The sequence below is a fragment of the Camelus dromedarius genome, chromosome 13, assembly GCF_036321535.1.
Source record: "Camelus dromedarius isolate mCamDro1 chromosome 13, mCamDro1.pat, whole genome shotgun sequence".
NCBI classification, from domain to species: domain Eukaryota; kingdom Metazoa; phylum Chordata; class Mammalia; order Artiodactyla; family Camelidae; genus Camelus; species Camelus dromedarius.
The window spans coordinates 52768254-52790437 of NC_087448.1; positions in this window are offsets into that span (position 1 = coordinate 52768254).

Genomic DNA, 22184 nt, shown 5'->3' on the forward strand with positions numbered 1-22184 from the left:
GAGAATTTCTTCTCAGGGATCAACTAAGCTCTACTCCTCACCTATTGAGATGTTCATCTGGACAATGTAGAAAAAGAATAATAATGTATAATCTATGAGATTTTAGTACTTTATAAAGAATTTCAGTACTTATTCATTTAACAAGTATTTATGGAGAATCTACTCTATACCAGGCCTTCAATGTTTAGTGGTAAACTAAGTAGACATCATCACTACTTTCATGGCCCTGGCAGTCTAAAGGGGTTCTCCCCAGTTAGACTATGCAAGTTAACAGGTAATTACCAGTTGCCTTTTGAAATCCCTAAAGAAATCATGTAGCTAGGCAACAAACATCAATGAATGCTAAAACCAGTAGGAAACAGAATTAAAGAGGAGTCCTGTCACTACTGTAACGTGTCACTACAAATACAGCGGCATAACACAAATTCATCATTGTACAGTTCTAGAGGTCACAAGTCCAAAACGGGTCCCTCTCGGCTACAATTAGGGTGTCAGCAGAGCTGCATTCCTTCTGGAGGCCCCAGGGGAGAACCTTTTTCTTGTCTTTTCCAGGGTCGAGAGGCTGCACACAGTCCTAGGCTGATGGCCTTATTCTCCATCTTCAAAGCCAGTAATGGTGGGCTGAGTCCTTCTCATGACTCAGTCTCTCTAGTCTCTCTGTCTCCTACTTCCTTCTTCTACTTTTAAGGGCCCCTGAGATTACACTGGACCCACTCGGGTAATCCAGGATAATCTCCCTATTTTAAGGTCAACTGATTTGCAATCTTAATTCTCCTTTACCATGTAATATACACAGTTTCCAGGGATTAGGACATGGACATCTTTGGGAGGCCATAATTCTGCCCAACATAGCTCCCAAATCCTTTACTCAAGACACCTGGAAAGATCTGGATCCCAGCCTACCCTGCTGAGGTGTCAGGGGCCAAGAATGCTGTCTCTACCGGCCCTCGCCACCACCTACACACCATGCTCTGGTCAAGGTGCTGAGCTGGGCCTCTCCTAGAAGCCTCAGCCTCTGCTTCATTACTTCCCTGAATCCCTAGGCTCCCTAACTCCCTGCTGTTTCTAAAAGCCTCTTCTCTCTCAGCCCCCAGATTCAGCCTGAGGCAAGTGAAGAAACAAGAGTCCAGCTGACCTCCTGTGACCTTTCCCTCTACCTTAACTTGTACCTCCCACGACCTCCACAGGAGGTTCAAGGTCATTGCCCTCACACCTCCTCCCCCTCAGGGCTGGTGACAGACATCACAGGCAGGGGAAGCTGCTCTGTAATTTTCTGAAGAAATCCGAATAATTTATGTCTCCAGGCATAGTTCTTGATACACTAAATTAATCTGGAGATTCTTCCTTTTACATTCCCTCCCTTCTTCTTTCCCTCCTCTGGCTGGGGACAAAATCAAAACTACATTTTAACAATCAAAACTAACCAATTACAACATTGTAAATCAACTGTACTTCAAATTAATTAATTAATAATGAAAACAAAATGCCTAGCATTAAAAAAAAAAAAAACCTGGTTGTTGGAATGGCTATCCACCCTCCACCTGAAGCCCCCCAAACCCACTGCCTCACTGAGTTCTGCACCCCCAGGGTAACAAGACTGACAGGCAATGAAAGCACAGTTGAAACTATTTCTAAAGAGTACTCCAATTTTTCTCACATAGAAATATGTGTGAACTAAGCGGGTAGGAAAGGAGGACTGAGCTAGAGCCCAAACAGAAAAGTGGTTGAAGCAGTTTCTAGCAAAGTCCTGAAATGAAAAGAGAAACTCCTCTATGAACTGTCCATCACGTGTTTCTCACAATAGGCCACAGACATGGGGCCAGTGGAGCAGGGGTGCTTTCAGTTAGAGCTGTGAGAACAGTTCCTGAGAGAGTGTTGGAAACTCTGAGGCCTCTTGTTGACACTTACAGATCGTCAAAAAAAACCCCAACACAACCCACTGCCGAATCATTAAGTTTCTGAATTCATTTGGCTGAATGTCCTGCGTACTTGAATTTAAAAGTGAGAGAGCTTTCCTTTGAGACATTGTGTGAGGTAGTAGGGTTTCGTCTATTATTAAAAATCCAATTCAAAGTCTCATCATTCAATGGGCCAAATGATCTTCTTATGTAAAAGGGCTTTCAGCAGAGTTGTGCATGTTTTAATTATGGGAGAACTGTGATGGCATTTGGTACTATGGCCTCTACTTAAAAGACACAATAAAGGAGGAGTCTTGGAGTGCTAAGGGCCAGAACTTGCAGACAGAAGGGAAAGAATGTAAGGATGTACACACAGCTTTCCTTTGGAGGAACTATTCGTGATGGGTCACACATCCCAGGCCAGAGGATGTGAGAGAACTTGGGGACACTCAGTTCAATTTTATTTTGAAGGAAGGAAAGAAAGGAGATTTCTGAGCCTTAACAGCATGGTGGGGTCAGCTTCTCCAGGCTGAGTTGCTAAGATGTAACTGGTGTCTTGCCAAGGGGAGGTCCCCAGTGGGGGTGGTGCTCACAATTTATCCTCTTTACTATTTTGTTCTGTCTAGTGTCTTTCTGATGCAATGTGGAATTCATCACACAGGACTGTTTAAAAGTCCACTGAGCTTAATACTGTGAGGATATGCCCATGACATACTGCTAAGTGGAAAAAAACACAGTCTATACTATGTAATTCTAATCTTGTTACATGCAGGCTTTATATACGTGAGTATGACGTTAGAAGGAAATACACAACAATCTTAGCATGCTCACGAGTGATCTTTTAATTTGTTTGCCTCTACTCTTTTATATTTTCCAATTTTTCCACAATCAATATATATTGTTTTTACTATCCTAAAAATAAAGGTTTATTAAAAACAAAATGTCATGTAAGCCTCTTTCCAGAAAGAACAAAGTCTAAATTCCCTCTATCACCCACTCCTTTGGCATATGATCCTGTCTTCTAATGAATTAAAAATATGCAGAAGAGATGAGAAGGGATAATAATTCTTGGGTGAACTCCCAGGGACACTGGTAACCCAAAGGTTAGTGCAGCTGGTGATGCTGGCCCAACCTGGGGGTCTTGGATGGATAGGGTCACCACTCTGCAGAAAACCTGCTCTTCTCTCTCTGGAAGATAGAGGGCGCTCATCCAGGATCCTTTGCTAGATGAAGAGGTTCAGAGGGATGGGTGACCCAGGAGATTTGACCACAGGGTGGGGAGGCTGTTGGGCAGGACTAGCTGGGTCTTGCAGGTGTCAGGTGTGAAGCAGGGAGAGTGAAGTCACAGTCTGTGTTTGCCCAGCTCAGTCAATTCTGTTTGGAAGATGGGTGTGGAGGAAGGAACGTCCACCGCAGCTATAAGCACAGCCAGGCGGGCCAGGCGCAGGTGGCTCCCACAACTCTCTCTTCCCAGGGACGACACTCTGCCCAACGCCAGCTTTCAGACGGGGCTCCCTCCTCCCACCCCCTTCCCTGACCCAAGGTATCATGGTGCAATGAGAAAAGCACAAGAGGTGGGTTGCTAAGACGTGACTGGTGTCTTGCCAAGGGGAGGTCCCGGGTGGGGAGGCAGGCTGCTGGAATCCCAGGGTCTGGGAAGGGCAGACCAGAGCTGCTTCTGCCCAAATCGAGGCAACTGCAGGCAGAACTGCCTAGTGATGAATGAATGTGGGGAGGGGGCTTTCTGAGGATCCCCCAGAGGCACTGGGAGAGAATAAGTCAGCTCCAGGCATCTGCCAGCCACAAGGGCACAGAGCCTGTTCCTGGCAGTGAGGGCCAAACCCATCCTGACTGTCCCGCTGCCCTCTCTCCCCGTCCCTGCATCCCAGTCCCAGCGAGGTCAGGAATGACCTGGCGAGTGTGGGAGGAGGTGAGCAAGAAAGAGAGAACAAGCTGACCTCATCCCTGCCCCACTAGCCCCCCTGACCAGAGATGGAAAATTAAAATGTTGGCCAGTATCTGAGAGAGCACACTCTGATTTCTGAGTGTAATGTGACTCTACAACTTTGCATTTCCTCGGAGTGACCAGAAAAGTCTTGAGACCTTTCGTCCAGATGCTGCGGGCAATGTGAGAAAAAACAAAGCTGCTCTGGGATGACACCCCAGGAATGTGCTTATTCAATGTATTGATGTACTAGTCAGATGTCTGTGGAGCTCCGCTGAGTGCGGTGGCAAGCCCTATCCCAAGCGCTTCACGTTTATGCACGTAATGCTCACAGCCACCACCTCCTGTGTTGTCCCCATGTTACTGAGGAGGAAACTGAGGCACAGAGAAATTAAGTAACTTGTCCAGAAGTCACAGAGGTTGGCTTCAAACCCAGATTCATCCTTCAAGCCTGAGAGAGAGATCGCCTCCCTGGGCCAACTTTAACCTCTCCAGGATCTCACAGCAACTCGCTTCTAGTGCTGAACTGTAATTGTTTTGGTGCTGATGTCCCCAGTTACAGTGATCTTCTTCTTCGGGACAAGAGCTGGACGGCTTTCTTTTTTGTGGGTCAGGACCAAAACTTAGAGCATCCTGTTTTCAGCTCAAGCCTGTCCCGTCTCCACTGAAGAGAGCTCAGAGCCCTTAAGATCGTACTTTACCTCTGCCCAGCTGGCCCTTTGGGTTTTTGTGACAGAGAACTGAGAACAGGACAAGAGTTAGGGGAAGAGGCTTCCAGGGAGTTGGGGTGAGGCAGGGGACAACTTTGGAGAGTGAAAAAAGTAGAGAAGAGAGAAGACGGATGTTTTCAGAGAAGGGCCAGGATCCCTCTTCGGGATGTTTGTGAATCTCATGTACATATTCGTTGAAATGGCATTTTTGGTGACTGAACTCTAGCTTTTGTTGCTGTGCTTTGTTTCATTTTGTTTGTTTCTAACATGGCTCTGAGGCTGAACTGTATCTCGGCTTCCCCGTCCAAGGAATATCTATATTCTTAGGCTCTAGTCTGTGACACATCAGAGGTGTGTGACAAACAATTGTTAAATTGAATCTAAAGTAAATTGCAGAGCACTCTGTAGCTGTAGCTCGATGCCTGCTTCTGCGGTTCTGCGGGTGCTGGAGGAGGGGCTGCCAGAGCAGCCACAGAAATAGGGGCAGCCTGTGAGCAACTTACTTCATAAAAAAAAAAAAAACCCAAACCAGTGGTGTGTGGTTCACAGTGAGAGTGCAGCAGCTGACAAGAGCCTGGGCTGGTGTTCAAAATGTCAGAGCTTGAGCAGAGTGGGTGAGTGTAAGGTACCCCGACCCCCAGACCCAGGATTCAAACGAACAGTTGCTTCTCAGGATGAGTTGAGTCAGAGGTGCGGGCAGGACATTTCACCTCCCACAATCCTGGCTTGTCTGTCATCTCAATTTGGCTCGAGGAGGTCCTTCCAGCCCTTTTTGATTAACTTCTATTTACCATTTCCTATTTTTAGGTGACCTTTGATGAGACCCACTCTTTGAAATAGTCTGGCCAAAGGATTTCAAGAGGTCAACATCTTGTATCGGGTATTTTATAAAAGGGCCCTTCTTTTCTACATGTGGAGCCCAGCTGGGTGGAGGTATTTTGCTAGAGAAGCCAGCCTTGAAATAGCCACGTAGCACATAATCAATTCAAGACCGCTCCTTGCTTTTCTACCACTTCCTTAGGGGGATTTCTCAGACTCAGGGGAGCAGAGGGGGCTTTGGGAGAAGTCAATGCCTTTTCTACCAGGAGCTCAGTGCAAAGCCTTATCACTGCCAGCCTGGGAAATAAGACAAGAGAGATTCTTTTGATTTATAGCTGGATAGTTGTGGCCTCAAGAATAAATATGTACTAGCCAGGAATCTCTAAAATCTCTAATGAGGACCAGAGCTGGCATCCTCAGATATCTTCAGTTTTGTGGGTCTTCAGCACAGCCTTGAAAATAACTCCTAAAAAGCCTCTATCCATAAGAATGTTACCAACTCCAAACTAAACTCACCCTTGTCACATTGCTAGTGCTTAGGAAGAGATGCTTCGAGGTAGAAAAGCTCAGTAAGAGAAACTAGAGAAGAATAAATGAGACCTCAGTCTTTCCTTGCCACTTGGGAACAACAATTCCTTCCTCATTGCACATTTTCAAGAATCCCAGGACCGTGACATTACTCCCCATAACTGGGTTAGCAAGGCGTCCTTGCAACTACCAACAACAAAGAAATGTTATGAACAGACACTTCACTGACTTTTGTCATAATGGTCTTAAATGTTTGATACAGGTGATAAGACACAGGGACTTTATTTTCCAACTTGGTGTCATTTCAGTAGGAGTTTTATGTCTACTTTGCTGCTGCATGTGGCTCTTCTTAATGCAACATGGTACATTTTGAGGCAGAGATTACGTAGGCACCTGCTGAGAGGGATATTTATAAGCTATGGCAGCCATTCCATGCCTGGGGAGGGCCCCGGGCATTCTAAGAGGAATCATCATCCCCCCAAGAATTGTATCTGGAGTGTCTTCTTTTCTTTAAGGTTTTTTTTTTTTTTTTTTTTGGAGGAGAGGGAAATTATGTTTGTTTGTTTTAAAGGAGATACTGGGGATTGAACCCAGGACCTTGTGCATGCTAAACATGTGCTCTACCACTGAGCTATACCCTCACATGTCTTCTTAGTCACACAAGTTACACATAAATTTTATAGAACCAGAAGGCATCTGCTGTCCAGAGGAAAAGGGACAGTGCAACCATCTGTGGCCAGTCAGACACAGAACTCTGAGCAACAAATACCACAGAGTATGGTCAGCACTTCTCTAGGGACACAATAGACCAAATTTCATGTTTCAAAACAGCATGCAGAATGGAAAGTATGACAGCATACTTCAAAATGGTGTTCAGCAGGAAAGCCAGGAAGTCTGGGTGAGGACAAGGGCTCAACCCAAGAGTGGAAAGGTGGCAGTCAGGCCAGTGTTGGCATAGCAAGCGTCTGGAGCTAACCCCCCCAGGACCCAGCCACACCAGCACAGCTGCCTTGCTTGGGGATTACAAGTGAGCACTGAAGAAGGTAGGCAGTCCACATGGCACACCTTGACTGAGCACAGCACCACTGTATGAGGAGTGGGGCTGTCATATTTCAAATAACCACCAAAGCCTGGGCAAGGACCAGCTAGGGAACCATCTGAGCAGAGGATAAAACTCTGCAAGAACTGTCTCCAGCAGTGACACTGTGTGGCAGCGATGAGCAGCTGTGGCATGGTCTGATCAGGTTCACTTCCTGCTAAACCTGCAGAAGCAGGACTGAATCCCTTTGGCCTTTTTAAATAAGACCCTGGGACCCTGGCCAGAGCAATTAGGCAAGAAAAAGAAATAAAAGACACCAAACTGGAGAATAAGAAGTAAAACTGTCGCTTTTTGCTGATGACATGATTTTAAATGTGGAAAACCCCTAAAGACTCCACCAAAAAACTATTAAAAATAGTAAATGAGTATAGTAAAGTTGCAGCATACAAAGTCAATATACAAAAATCTGTTGCATTTCTATACACTAACAATGAACTAAGAGAAAGAAAAATTTTAAAAAGAATGCTTTTTATAATTACAACAACAACAACAACAACAACAAATAGCTAGGAATAAATTTAACCAAGGAGATGAAAGACATGTACACTGAAAAATATAAAACATTGTTGAAATAAATTGCTTACACAAAGAAATGGAAAGATATTCTGGGTTCAGGGGTTGGAAGAATTAACATTGTTAAAATGTCCATATTACCTAAAGCAATCTACAGATTCAAATACAACCCCTATCAAAATCCCAATGACATTTTTCATAGAAATAGAACAAGAAAATCCTAAAATTTATATGTAACCACAAAAGACCAAATAACCAAAACAAACCTGAGGAAAAAGAATAAAGCTGGAGGTATCACATTCCCTGATATGAATTATATTATAAAACTACAGTAATCAAAACAGCATGGTATGGCAGAAAAACAGAAATACAATTGATGGAATAGAACTGCAAGCCCAGAAAAATACCATATATATATATGGATAATTGACTTATGACAAAGAAGCAAAGAACATACAATGGAGAAAGGATAGTCTCTTCAATAAATGGTGTTGAGAAAACTTTACAGCCACATGCAAAAGAATGAAACTAGACCACTACTTCATACCAGACACAAAAATAAACTACATCAAACTGAAAAGCTTTTGCATAGCAAAGGAAACCATCAACGAAACAAAAAGACAACTTACCAAATGGGAGAAAATATTTGTAAATCATATATTTGATAAAGGGTTAATATTCAAAATATATAAAGAACTCATAAAACTCAACAATAAAAAATTAAACAACCCAATTAAAAAATAGGCAGAGGAGCTAAATAGACATTTTTCCAAAGAAGACATACAGATGGCTGACAGACACATGAAAAGATGTTAAATGTCACTAATCGTTAGGGAAATGTAAATCAAAACCACAGTGAGATATCACTTCATGTCCATTAGAATGGCTATTATCAAAAAGACAAGAAATAACAAGTGTTGGAGAGGATGTGGAGAAAAAGAACTCTCATACACTGTTGGTAGGATTGTAAATTGGCAGCCACTGTGGAGGACAGTATGAGATTCCTCAAGAAATTAAAAACAGACCTACCATATAATCCAACTGTTCCACTTCTGGTTATTTATCTAAAGAATACAAAAATATGAATTCAAAAATATATACACACCCCTATGTTCATTGCAGCATTACTTACAATAGCTGAGATATGGAAACAACCTAAGTGCCCATCAACAGATGAATGGAAAGAAGATGAGATGTATATACACAACAGAATACTACACAGCTCTTAAAAAGATGAAATCTTGCCATTTGCAGCAATATGGATGGACCTTGAGGTATTATGTTAAGTAGAATAAGCCAGACAAAGACAAATACTGTCTGATTTTACTCATATGTGGAATTTAAAAAACAAAACAAACAAGCAAAAAAACAAAATAAGTGAACAAATCAAACCAAACAAAAACAAACCCGTAGAGGAAGTGGGTGAGGGGAGGTCAAAGTGGGTAAAGGGGTCAACTGTATGATGATAGAAATTAAACCTTTGATGGCAAGTGTGCTGCAATGTATGCAGAAGCTGAAATATATTATACACATAAAATTTACATAATGTTAAAATTCATTATAAATAAGTAAATAAGGTGCTAGGATCATTTACCCCGTGCCCCAAGCTTATGCAGCAGCTCATACTACTTACATTCATTTCCATTTTTTTCACAGTTGCTTTGTGTGTGAGCATGTGGATGGCTTCTAGCTGTACCTATTTAGGGGTTACTGGTACTGAATTTCTCGCCTCTCAATAAGGATCAAGGCCACCCTTAAACGACCCCATTTTTGAGAAGGTCCCACAGCAGTCTCTCTGGGGCAGCCAGCAGCACAGGACACACGCTGCTGGAAAAGCACACTTCCTCCCCTGGCTGGATGGCACCTTCGCCCTGGAACCCACAGGCTGCTAGAATAATACTGAGCCCCTTCTCTTCAGCCCATGGTCACCCACATGGCCCAAGGTGGTAAGGAACTGTGATCCCTAAATCTGCTCTTCAGCTGGAAGTTCCCATCTTTCTTTCCACTGGGTCTCAGGGGGGCCACAGATGTCATTGTAGTTTCCTGTGTCTCATGTATATGTGGTGTGTCTGTGCTCCTGATGCAAAGAGAGGGATGCTGCTCCTGGTTCACCCAGGGACCAGGAATCAGGTTTCAATCATTCAAGCATGAAGACAAATGTCACACACCTTTCTTCCCTAAAGTGGCACAAAATGCCCTAAGAAGAGGCCGAGTGGGCAGGGCTCACCTTCGGTATTCTTACACTTCTTAGTCACACAGGGAGGTCACTTACAGGTGAGTTTGATGTGGGGAGAAGGAAATAGAAAGCTATTTGAAGTAAGATGTAGATAACGATATACAAGTTACCTCCCAGCCTAGGTCACAGACCCGCAACTTTCCACCCCATCTCAGTGTGTCTTGTCCTTCACTCAAAGCCACAAAGCACATGTGCACACCAGGTATATTGCCTGTCTCCAAAGACCATGAATAAATATGAGATTACTCAGACCTCGCCACCTGTTTTAGCCAGGATTCCCCAGAATGTAGACTCTGAGGCAGAGGACTTCAAAACTTTGTAAGGGAATATAATCCCCTAAGGATTATAAGCAGCAGGAGCGAGGGAAGAGGAAAGAGAGGCACAGAAGGAAGGAGAATCAATTCAAGGATACCAGTCACTGAGCTGCCTACATCCACTAAGTACAAATGATGGCTACCTATGTGGCATTAATTCAAATATATTTCTCTAACACACATTAAACCCTAGGTATTCTGCAGAAAGCTACAGAGTTGGTCCCTGCCCTCACAGAGCAATCATGCCGACAGCATCTGAAGTCTGCCCATGTTAGTGTGGGGAGAGGGAGAGTTTATGCATCAGCTCTTGTCTCCCATTGCTGGAAGGTGCGCCCTACAGAGCACGGATTCCCCCACACTTCCGGCTTGCACGTGTGTGGACACCAGGCAGGTCTTTTGGGAGGCATCAGCAGGGGTGCCCTGAGTGGGGAGGGGAGAGGTGACAGGTGTGCACAGAGGCAAAGCACGTTGGACCCACATGAAGTCAACTGGAGCCTGTGTGCCACGGCACTGGGACAAGAGAGGGAAGGCCAAGAGGACGTGAAACACCAGCCATGGGAAGAGTGAGAAGGACGGGGTTGTAGCAACTGTTTGCAACTCCACACGGGGACTTCTAGAGCTCTGTGTCTCGGTCACAGCCAGTGCAATGTCAAAGAGCCAGACTGTCCGAAAGAGACAGAAGCGACAGCAAGCTTACAGCAAGTCTTACAAAGCAAAACATTCTATGCTCTGATTAACAACCCACATCCTCCACCGTTTTGGAACCCAGCAAAATCACCACCAGCTCTCCTCCCCAGGAGGCAGTCAACAGAGAAGACTTACAAGTTTGCAGCCGGTGTTCAAGTCCCAGGTCTGCCACCTGCTGGCTTTGTGACCTCCTGCAAGATTCCAAAACTCATTCCACCTCAGTTTCTTCATCCGTAAAAGGGGATATTGTGATATCAAATGAGATAATTCAACATAATGTTTAGCCCATTGCCTGGCACACGATAAATTCTCCATAAATAGAAGGTACTGTGGTTATGATGCCACCAAACTCTGTGTGCTTCCAGGAGTATCATGTTTCTCTGGGGGACATTAGGATGGTGTGACACTCTGAAAGGGTTCTAAAGCCTTCAATATGTCATCAACTGCTTCTATATTTAACACCCTTAGGACCAAACAGAGAACTTGGCCACAGCAAAATGGCCTAAAACAGAAATAAAATCAAGTAGTAACATTTAGCATCACATTTTCCCATCTTCATTCCAGGGCACAAGTGTTCCTCAATCCCCCAAGGGCGAATCAATTCTGGCAGAGGAGAAATAAAGGAGCCGATCCTAAAAGAGAGTCTGTTATTCTTTTCCCCACTAATCCTTCTCTTTCAGACTTGGTGTTTCAGCCTCAAGGAGGATGCTTGTGAATGACTACCTAGGCTTATGAAAATAGTCCTGCGTGCTTAAGTTTCCATCAGCAGGTGTACTCGACTCCACACTAAATGGTCCCACTCTGCTTCGCTCTCTGAGTGCTTGGGACTCTTCTTATAGCCTTTTCCTTTCATCAGTGATAGATGGGTGATCACTATCACTCATCACTGATGAGATGACTTCATTAGTCCTCCAAGTGTCTACAGGGCCTCAACTTTGTGCCAGGCCCTGCACCAGCCTTGGGGATACAGAAGTGAGTCTTTAGGGGAAAAACTGCTTAGACAGGGAAACACATCACAAGGCAGGAGAGCAAGAGGTTCAGACATTTGTTCAACAGATACTACTGAGCACTTACCAAGCCCAAGTGATGTGCTAAAAGCTATAGACTTGGTGCCTGCCCTCTGGGAGCTTGGGATCTGGAGGGATAGAATGACAAATAGCAGAAGATTACAATACAAGGAGACTGACAGTGCAAATGGGAAAACATGCCAATATGCCTTTTCTAGATTATTCCTGGAGTCCACACCAAGCTGCACTACAGCTGAAGCCACTCTACTCTCAATTCCCAGACACACCTCAATCTTCCTGTCTCTGGGTAACATTCAGACCACTCCTCTCACGTCAATGAGGTTTTTATGTTTATCAAATAGGGCATGGTATTTTTTAAGGACTAACAGCATTCCTCTACAAGATTCTCCCCTGTCTATCTAAAAGCCACCAACCTGAACTACCAAAATGTCTCAAGAGCCCAGGGCCATAGGTCTAGAGAAAGGAGTGAGTTTCTCTCACCCCAAGAAAGGCCTGCCTAGCAAATTTCCTATTTCTAGTCTCCAAACTGCCTCTTCCCAGGTGGTAACAGTGGGAAAGCCCACTCCTTCAGTGAAGAACATCCCCCTTCCTTCCCAGGGCTGTATCAGTCTAATACTCATGCAATGGTTGGAATGAAGGGTGTATCTCTATCTCCTTAAACTACCAAAAATTACCAGAAGAATGGACAGCTCTTCTTCCTTTAATTTTATACATTTTTTGTTATATAATATACATATAGAAAATTGTGCAAATCACAAGGCTATGGTGAATTATCTCAAAGGAACAATACCCTCCTATAACAACTGCATAGGTCAACAGCTATGTTTTTCATTTTAATATGTTTTAGTCTAGATTATTCCCAGATTCAGAGAAGAACCAGTGCAAGTTCCCCGAACATAGTCCAAGTCTTTGTTATGGCCCCTTCTCCAGCATGAGGCCAAGGTGATGCCAGCGTGCTCTTCCTGTGGTCTTGGGGTCTCAGCTCCTTGTGCTCTGTGAGCACACACAACACACACAGCCCCACAGAACAACAATCTGCAGGCACTGCACAGTGTGGGCCCACTGGTGGAAGAGAGGCCAACGTGGGCTTCTCCCACAGAAAACGTGGGCTGCAGAGACACACCTCTGCTCACCACAAAGATAGCCTTTATATTGTAATACAGAGCAGCAACTAACCGCTGACAGCTCTTGCTTCTCAACTTAACAGCCCATTCAGGTGGATTTCCCTAAAAAAAGGAATGGTTTCCATCAAAGGCATATTCAAGACTGTACCTCTTGAGGGATTGAAAACGGCACTGAAATGCTCTTTTCTCCATCTCAAAAAGGTTTCAAAGAACTACCATTAATTTCCACTTTCCCTCAGAGAGCTCTGAAAGAAGGATGCTTCTCCCCAGCACGTGGCCAAGGACAGGCACTAGGAATACAAAGATAAATCTTCCTGGGACAGCTAACTGACCACCAAATATTGTGTCCCCACCTTCAAACAGTCATCACTAAGAACTGGCTTCCCAATCAGGAACTACGTCTCCCAGTCCCCCTTGCATTTAGATAGAGCCATATGACTATTTCTCAATGACGGAAGGTGAGCAGAAGTAGTATGTGTCATTTCTGAGCCAAAGTGTTAAGAAGTATGGATTCTCTACCTTCTCTTCCCTTACCTACTGGCTAGATATAGAGGTTTCCCAAGAATTAAGGCATCGAAAAGCCACAAAATGAAAGGAGCCAGAGTCCCTAATCACCATTAAAGGAAAACCACCCATCAACCAGAGATACCTGCATTAGCTAATTATCTGATTGAGAAATACATTTATGCTGTATTAAGCTACTGAAACATGGGGGATTATTTCTTACCACAGCTAGCATTACTCTAACTTTCATCAGTGAACAATATATAATCTTTATCCCTGAGATGCTAATACCAGACTTGCATTTTAGAAGCTTCTTTCCAGCCCTGGGATGAAGAATAGACAGAAGGGGGCCACTTCAGAAAGAAGATTGGTATATAATAATAATAATATATCTCAGCTATTATTTTTATTTTTGCAGGCCCACCATTTATTCTCCCTTCTTCTTATAACAACACCCTAATTTTTCTTCATCCATGTAGTTTAAATTGGACCAATTCATCAAAGTTCTAAAGATTGGTGCAAAAAGATCAGAACCAATTAGAGCTACACTAGGACTTTTTCTAGAAGGGTGAGAGAGGTATTCTCTCTCCTGATTGGGTTATGGAGAGGAGAGATTATCAAACCAAAGCTCAAGGCTCCCATCTTGCCTCCATCAGGGGAGAAATTGCTAAGAGTGGAATGGATGAGGAAGAAGGAGTTAAAATACCTGGACTGTAATCCATTCTCTCCCAATTATTAGAGAGACTTCCTTGGAGAGAGAAGGCAAGTGACCTAGTTGAATCTCTCTCTAAATGGGCTGATAACTGACCTCCTGATAAATAATTAGCAATAGTTCAAGAAGGAAAGTCCTTATCTGTGGAATGTTCTTAGCAGGATGCTCCTGGTTTTGGATTGCTTATGGTAAACAATTCTAGAATAGATATGTGAGCCATGGCTCCCTAAAAAATGTCACTTAAGCTCAGTAACAATCTTGCTATAAAATGGAGATGATCATAACATAAATACTCCCTGCTGTATAATATGAGCACAAACATTACTTAGAGACCACATCTCATTACTCTGAGCCAAAAAGCATGTCTTATGAAGGAAGGGCCTGGGGAACCACATGGGCTGTTCCACATCTCTCTGTATTCAGTTATCTATTGCTGTGTAATAAATTCCCTCAAAATTCAGCAGTTTCAAACAAAATCATTTTATCATAAGTCAGGAATCTGGGCAGGGTGTAGCAGAGTCAAAATGTCTGCTCTGTAATGTCTTGCAGGGGTGTGGGGGTAGGTGGGGCAGCTGGGAGGACTCCAAAATTGGAGGTGATTCAGAGGCTGGGGCTGGAATGCCTGAGGCCTCATTCACTAACAGTGAAGGGAGATCACTGCTGCCTGGAGACTCAGCTAGCACCAAGGATGGGGTCCCCTTCCACATGGCCTCTCCATAGCTTGTTTGGCTTCCTCACTGCATGGTAGCTTGTATCCAAAAGAGTATCTTAAAAGGAACAAGCAAAAGCACTATCACCTTTAATGACCTAGACTCAAAAGCCATATAGCATCACAGCCAGATCCACATGCCCACCCAGTCACAGTGGAAGGAAACGTAGACCCCACCTCTTGAGAGGAGGTGTGACAATGTCATATTATAAAAGGAGCACGTGGGATGGGAGATCTTGTGATCATTTTGAAAATGCAATCTGCCTTATACTGCTTTGCCTATGTTGTTTGATTACCTATATTTTTGAAATTACGAGTAAAGATTACTAGCAAAGGCAAGAGCTCTGATTTGACAGAAGAAATCAGAGCCAAGAGCCATGATGACCATGTTTGTGCTCTATATTTGGCTACATTTGAAGTCAAAATCATTCTTGCACTGCCCAATTGCATGAGCCAATAATGTCCCCCCTTTTTAAAGTGAAGCTGGTTTGATTTTCTTTCATTTGTAATCAAAAGATTTCAAAGTAACATAGTGTGTATATATCATTTACCACCTTATTAGGTGGTATTTTAGGCTGCTTATGAAAATATACATGTACCACGCAGCAAGATAAAAATGTTTTTTTAAAAACTGAGGAAATTAGAACCAAGAGAATACAACAATAGGAAAAAAATTTAATTAAACTAAGACTGGGGTAAGAACTCATAATTCATGCTGGAAGATCATGAACACTTAATGGAAATAGGATAAATCGACTAAGAAATTGTTGAGATAATCCAGGTAAGGGTGAGAAGGGAGATGAGTGGATAGATTCAATAGGATTTGTTGACTGACTAAATGTGAAGAAAGAGTAGGCTACATGGAAGTTTCACGAGGATTCCTGTGCTTCTGGCTTAGGTGACTGGGGTAGGCAGAAGTACAACTCATGAAGATAGGGATATCTCAGTGAATACCAAGTTCAGGGGGATTACTTGGAGGTAAGGTGCTCTTTCTGGACATTTTGAAAATGTGGTACTATGATCATGCAAACAGAAATGCAAATGGGCAATTGGGTTTTTTATTTTTATTTTTATATTTTTTTTTTACTTTTTTGGGGGGGCAGATAATTAGGTTATTTATTTATTTTTTTAAAGGAAGTACTGGGGGATTGAACCCAGGATCTCGTGCATGCTAAGCACACACCACCGAGCTATACCCTCCCCCGGCAATTGGTTTTCTAAGGTAGCAAATGAGGAGTAGCTCTGAACAAGAGACACAGAATCAGTTAGCAATAAAATATTTTTTAAGATTCTAATTATGGGCATGGAACTGTGCTAATTACTGGAGATAAACGGATGAGCACAATAGGCAAGATTTCTGTCCTCATAGAGCTGACATTCCAGCAAGTTATCGGCAAGTACATGACACTTGAGGCCATGGATGTGCACATCACCCAAGCACCTTGTCTTAGGCAAACAGAGGAGAGAGTCCTACAAAGGAGAGTGAGAATGGCCAGAGAGGTGGGAGGAGAACCAGAGGGATATTCTAAAAGCCATCCAGGAGAGAGGATGTGGAGCGTATAGGAAAGTACTCAGTCAGTACAATGTAAATATGTTTTATTATCATCATCATTCTTGGCTCTCATCTCTCTCTGCTTTTTCTAAGATTATTTTTAGGTACTTACCTAAGTTTCTTAAGGGTGGAGACATTTTGTACCCTGGTACCCCTGAGTAGCCTGATCTGTGTCTTATACCATAGTCAGTGTCTGTGAAAGTATCATGTCTATTAATTACTGTTCGTGTGTGTGTGTGTGTGTGTGTGTGTGTGTGTGTGTGTGTGTGCGTGCGCGCGTGCGCGCGCGTGTATGATCCTTGTCTGATCTCTCTAACTGGATCAAGCTGGCCAAGTGTCTGAGGACAGGGGCTGGATAGGGACTTGGGTTCTGTGTCATCAGATTTCCCATTCAGTCTCCAACATATTAAGTCACTCAATCTGTATGTATTGAACTGAACTTTCTCTCTTGTTCTAGAGGCTAAGCATTCCTGAATGATCTCTGAGCATGAATGTACTACCTGTAGAGAAACAATTTGTTCTCTGTGCTCTGTTGTTCCTTTGCACAATGTGTTCTCACAGAACTGTTTTTATTCCAGTGTTGGAATCAAGGTTTCCAAGGTTAATAAGCAGGGCACTTAACCTAACCACGCCCCAAGCAAACCAGGTCTGCTGAGATCCGAAAAAGCAGCCAGAGCAGCACAGAACTGAGACTAAGGGACCTATGGGACTATCTAGTGATGACATGAGTCTAATCCAGCCCCTTTGTTTACAAAGCAAGGGAGCAAATCAAGAGAATTTCCAAAAAGTATCCAAAGACACAGCCAACTAATGGCAGAGCTGGTATTAGAACTGAGTTCCCAGACTCCCAGGCCTTCAGTCCTTGCACTGGACCCAAGATTTCCTCTTAAACACCCATTATGGAATAATATTTGTGAAGACCTGAGGCTGGGAATTTCTCCAGACTCAAATCTTATACTCTTACTGCAAGACCTTCATACCACCATCTTTCTTTAACTGGCGGTCACTTTAGAATGTCAGGACAAGGGGAAATAACCCTAACAGATGCGAAAAACCAAAAAATTTTAAAATGATCACTCAATTTCATTTACATCTCACCTGAAGTCCTAATCTTCTATTTGCAATGTTACAATTCTCTCCAGTAGCGACTAATCGTGGCATCACAAAGAAAGGATTATAATTCTGGTTGAGGAATAAGTAGTAGATGGAGGGGAAAGATCCTGTTTCCATGTCAGTGTTTCTAGCAAATTTGTTTTTAAAGGCACAAAACAAACCATCCACTTTATTCTCATATTTATTAAAAACAGTAATGTTTACTATCTCTTGGTGAGTCTTCACATATGTGATCCTGGTGGAAAGATGCATTTCTGCACCTGAGGCATGAATCCTCTCCTCTCAGTGCATCCAGAAGAAAGTCTCTCTCCCCACAGTTCCCAGAGGTTCTGGAATTGTCTCCCCTGCATCTAACTGGCCTGTGTCCAGTGGCCACAGCCACTGGAGGCCTGTGGCCTCCAACCACCATGGGCAGGTAGCACAGTGGTCACATTCCCACACCTGCAGTCAGCTCCACCCAACCCACAAGGACAGTAACTGCAGGATAGCGAGTTTCTCAAGGAAAATCAGGATGCTACTGACTACTAGAGGGGGGAGGAAAGGAAACAAGAGATGTCTATTAAAGAGTCAAACTGCAGCCTAGCTTAAGCTGCCAAAGGTTGCAACAGAGGTTAAAAAAAGTCATCAAACAATACAAACTAAGTAAAGAAGCTCCCAGAATCAGAACCCTATCTCCCATCTTCTGTGAAGTTTGGCTTTGCATCTACCACACAGACCTGAACATTCATCTGAAAAAATAAAGACATAGTTTGTTATAGAACAGGGTTTCTCAACTTCCACACTATTAGCATTTGGGGCTGAATAATGCTTTGTTATGGGAGATCTGTTCTGGGCACTGCAGAACGTTTAGCAGCATCCCTCGCCTCCACCCCCTAGATACTAGTCCAACCCACCCCCAGTTATGAAACTGAAAATGTCTCCAGACATTGCCAAATGTTCTCTGGGGGGCAAAATTGGCCCCCAATTAAAAACCACCATATTATAAGACATGAGAACGATCTATATACAATGGAATACTACTTAGCCATAAAAAAGAGTAAAATAATGCCATTTACAGCAATGTGGAAGGATCTGGAGATTGCCATCCTAAGTGAAGTAAGCCAGAAAGATAAAGGAAAATACCACATGACATCACTTATATGTGGGATCTTCAAAAATGACACAAATGAACTTATTTACAAAACAGAAACAGACTCATGTAGAAAACAAATATGGTTCCCAGGGGGAAAGAGGGTGGGGAGGGATAAATTAGGAGTTTGGGATTTGCAAATACAAACTACTATATATAAAATAGATAAACAATAAGGTATAGCATAGAGAACTATATTCTATATCTTGTAACAGCCCACAATGAAAAAGAATATGAAAAGGAATATACATATATATGCACAACTGAATCACTATATTATACACCAGAAATTAACACAACATTGTAAGCAGGCTATACTTCAATAAAAATCAACAATTAGAAGACAAGAGAACAGAAAAGAAGGGCTTTATTCACTAACCAGGAGGGACAAATCCAAGTCACCTGGTCCAGCTGGTCCCTCTGAAACCCTGGGGCCTGCATGGTTGGAATTCTGGGCAGAAGAAATGGACACTACTGGACACTAGAAGCCAGAGCCAGAGATCTTCCAGTTCTGCTTGAAAACTTTGCTTGGGGCTGGCCTCAGAGATGCCAGGATCTCTCCTCTAATTCAAGTTTCACGTGGTCACAAATCTTACCACTTATTGAGTACCTATGGCATGCAAGGCACCGCCGGGTGCTTACATGCAACTTCTCACTTAATCACACATCAACATTCCAATGCAGATGTTAGCTGCATTTCACTGAGGAGGAAACTGAAGCTCTGAGAAATTAGTTGCCCCAATTTCGCACTTCGTAAATGGTAAAGCTGAGATTCAAAACCAGCTGTCAGATTCCAGGGTCCTCACCTCTCCTAACACACCCTGTGGCCTGCATGTCCACTCTGATGGCCAAGCTCCCATGACTTTCCATTTCTAGTCCAGTTTCTCTTTCCTTTGAGATCTTATTTTATATCTTTTCTTGTTCTTCTCCCTGTGCTCTCCGTTTCTGCTTCATCTGCTTTAATCGCTTCATCTCCACAGGTCTAACATAACAAAGGAAGGAAACAACAGTAACAATTGCTCACCTTCAGATGAAGAACCACACCTCACTCTTCTCTTGGCTATTTGGTCATTTTAGAGATTGGTTTCCCAACTTAAATCTGAGTTTAAATTTATCATTTCAGAGACCTCATAGTATGATGAAAGGGCATATGTTTGGGATTCAAAAGACCTGGGTTTTAATTTTGGCCCTAATACAAACTTGCTGTGTGACATTGGGAAAATGATTCAACGTCTCTGAGTCTGAAATTGGAAGCCTAGATTTATTCATCTACAAGGACTGTCCTAGCAATTTGGTACTAAATGTAAAATTAATTTCACAGCCATTTAAAAAGTCTAAAATACTTAGAAGAGGTTTGAAATAAGTAAACAAGGCCTGCTTCTCAGGGAGATGGCTGGAGAAGAGCCCCACTGTGTGGAGTAACAGCTCGAAGCTGACTTCCGCTGTGTTCCATGAGGACAGAGAAAGGGACAGGCCTGTGTCACCTGAGTCTGGATATAAAAGGTGATTAAAAATGCATGCCCAGGCTGAAGGAGGACACCGAGTGAATTAGTGATGGCCCTCAGATGTCTGTTGCCTGGTGACAGCGAGGCAGGAGGTGGGGCACCTGGTAAGGCCCAGCAGAAGACTGGTATGAACAGAACGCCCTGCTTGGAGCCCCTGCGCGCCTGGTTGTGGGTGTAGCCCTGGCGCAGAAGGAGGCCGCCTCCAAGTATTAGGTGAACATGATTCATTTAGAAGAAGCCGGGCGAGCCCGGCGCCTGTCACACCCAGAGACACACGCGCGCCAACCCTCCCGTCTTCCGTCTCACAGGCACTGGCTGCCCAGAAAACAGCGACCCTGTGGTCAAAAACGGGGAGCCCCGCAGCAGGAAGGGCTCCCTGCAGAGATGACAGGGTGGCCTGAACCCCTGCCCGGAGCCGGAGCTGGGTCCGCTGAGGCCAGGAGGGAGCTTGTAGTGCGGGAGCGCCCTCCCTCCCTCGGCCTCGCTCTCCCATCCCTAACTCGGCTGCCGTCACACTGTATTTTCTGTTCTGAGGCCTCAGGGGGAGTCTCTAATGGCTCCTCACAGCCGAAGAATTAGAAGCCCACTGAGGTGCGGGGAACCCACCTGAGCTTTGTAGTAAAGGTGGTCTGAGAGCTTGAGAGGAAAACCTCCAGGGAGTGGCCAAACAAAGGGGCCCCTTCCTCTCCCTGCCCACGCCGCGCGCCATTTTCCAGGTGCCGAGTCGGCGGTGGGGTGGGGGGCGGCCCGGAGGCTTCTGGGAAACCGCCCAGGGCCTCCCCCGGCTCCGTGAGTCCTGGGCGGATACAGAGGCCAAGCAGGTGAGGACAGGCGCTGCCTAGCTCGGTCTTGTGGACAGGGAAAGTCAGCCCCGGGCAGTGGAGACGAGGACACAGTTCAGAGGACTGAGTGTGAAGGGAGGGTGGGGTGGGATGTCAGAGGGCTCCAAGCTGGGCAAGGTGTTTGCGAGACACCGGTCACCGTGTCTGGGAAGCAGACACGTCCAGCCAGAGGTAGACAGAGGGCTTGGAGCTCAGGGGTCATCTGGGGTCATCAGGGAGCAGGAAGAAGTTGACACATGGAGGGTGGACCAGTTTGCACAGTGGAAGCACATAGGCTGAGAAGATGGGTAACAAAAAAAAAAACAAAACACGTCGTTTTAAAGTGTCCTCTGTAGAGAGGCTGTGTTTACTGGGCCAGGTCACTTTTGAGTTACTAGGAAATGTAATGGTGATGATCACCACACAGAAACTTCACAGAAATTTAAAGTCATGATTGAAAGAACAGTCAGCAGTCCCTCCTGAGCGTCTTCCAAGTTTTTACAGGTAATCGCGCTGAGAAAGCTTCCTGACTCTTCCAGGAAGGGATACCTCCGCCATCCACTAGACAGTGACTCCTCTGTTTCACCCAGAGAAGGCAATACCTTCATCTGCTTGGTGTACCCTAAGTGCTAGAACAATCTCGATCACACGGAAGAGACTTAATAACTGTATGATGAATGAATGAATCATTTAATCATCAATCTTTAGACTGAATAGTAGACCTTTCAAAAAATCATTTCTATATCCAAAGCCTCTAAACCAGTGCTTGATACACAGTAGGTGCTGAATAAACGTTTTTGAATGAGGCAAATGTTTCCAGATACCAACAGCAGCAATGTTTGCTCCCTGGCTGCCCCAGGAATCATTTACTCCCAACCCAACACCCACCACACCACCCCCTCATCCCTCACCTAAAATTTGGGTACATTTCTGAGTTGTTCTCTAGACAAGCAATACATTCACTTCTTTCTCCTCTAAAAATGTATATGCAAAAGAAATAAAGAAAAATAAAAATGTATATGCAAACTTTTTTTTTTTTTTTTTTTTTGGCTAAAAATCAAGCCTGGCAAACCTCTATCCTCCCTAACAGCTAGCAAATAAACACAGGACACAGGAAAGACATGGCTTAAAGGAGGAGAAAACGTCTACCTGTTTTAGGTTATTTGAAGAGCTGATTTTATAAGAGACTCTGTGTGTTTGCTGGATTATAAATGACAGCTTCCAGACCCACAGGCTCT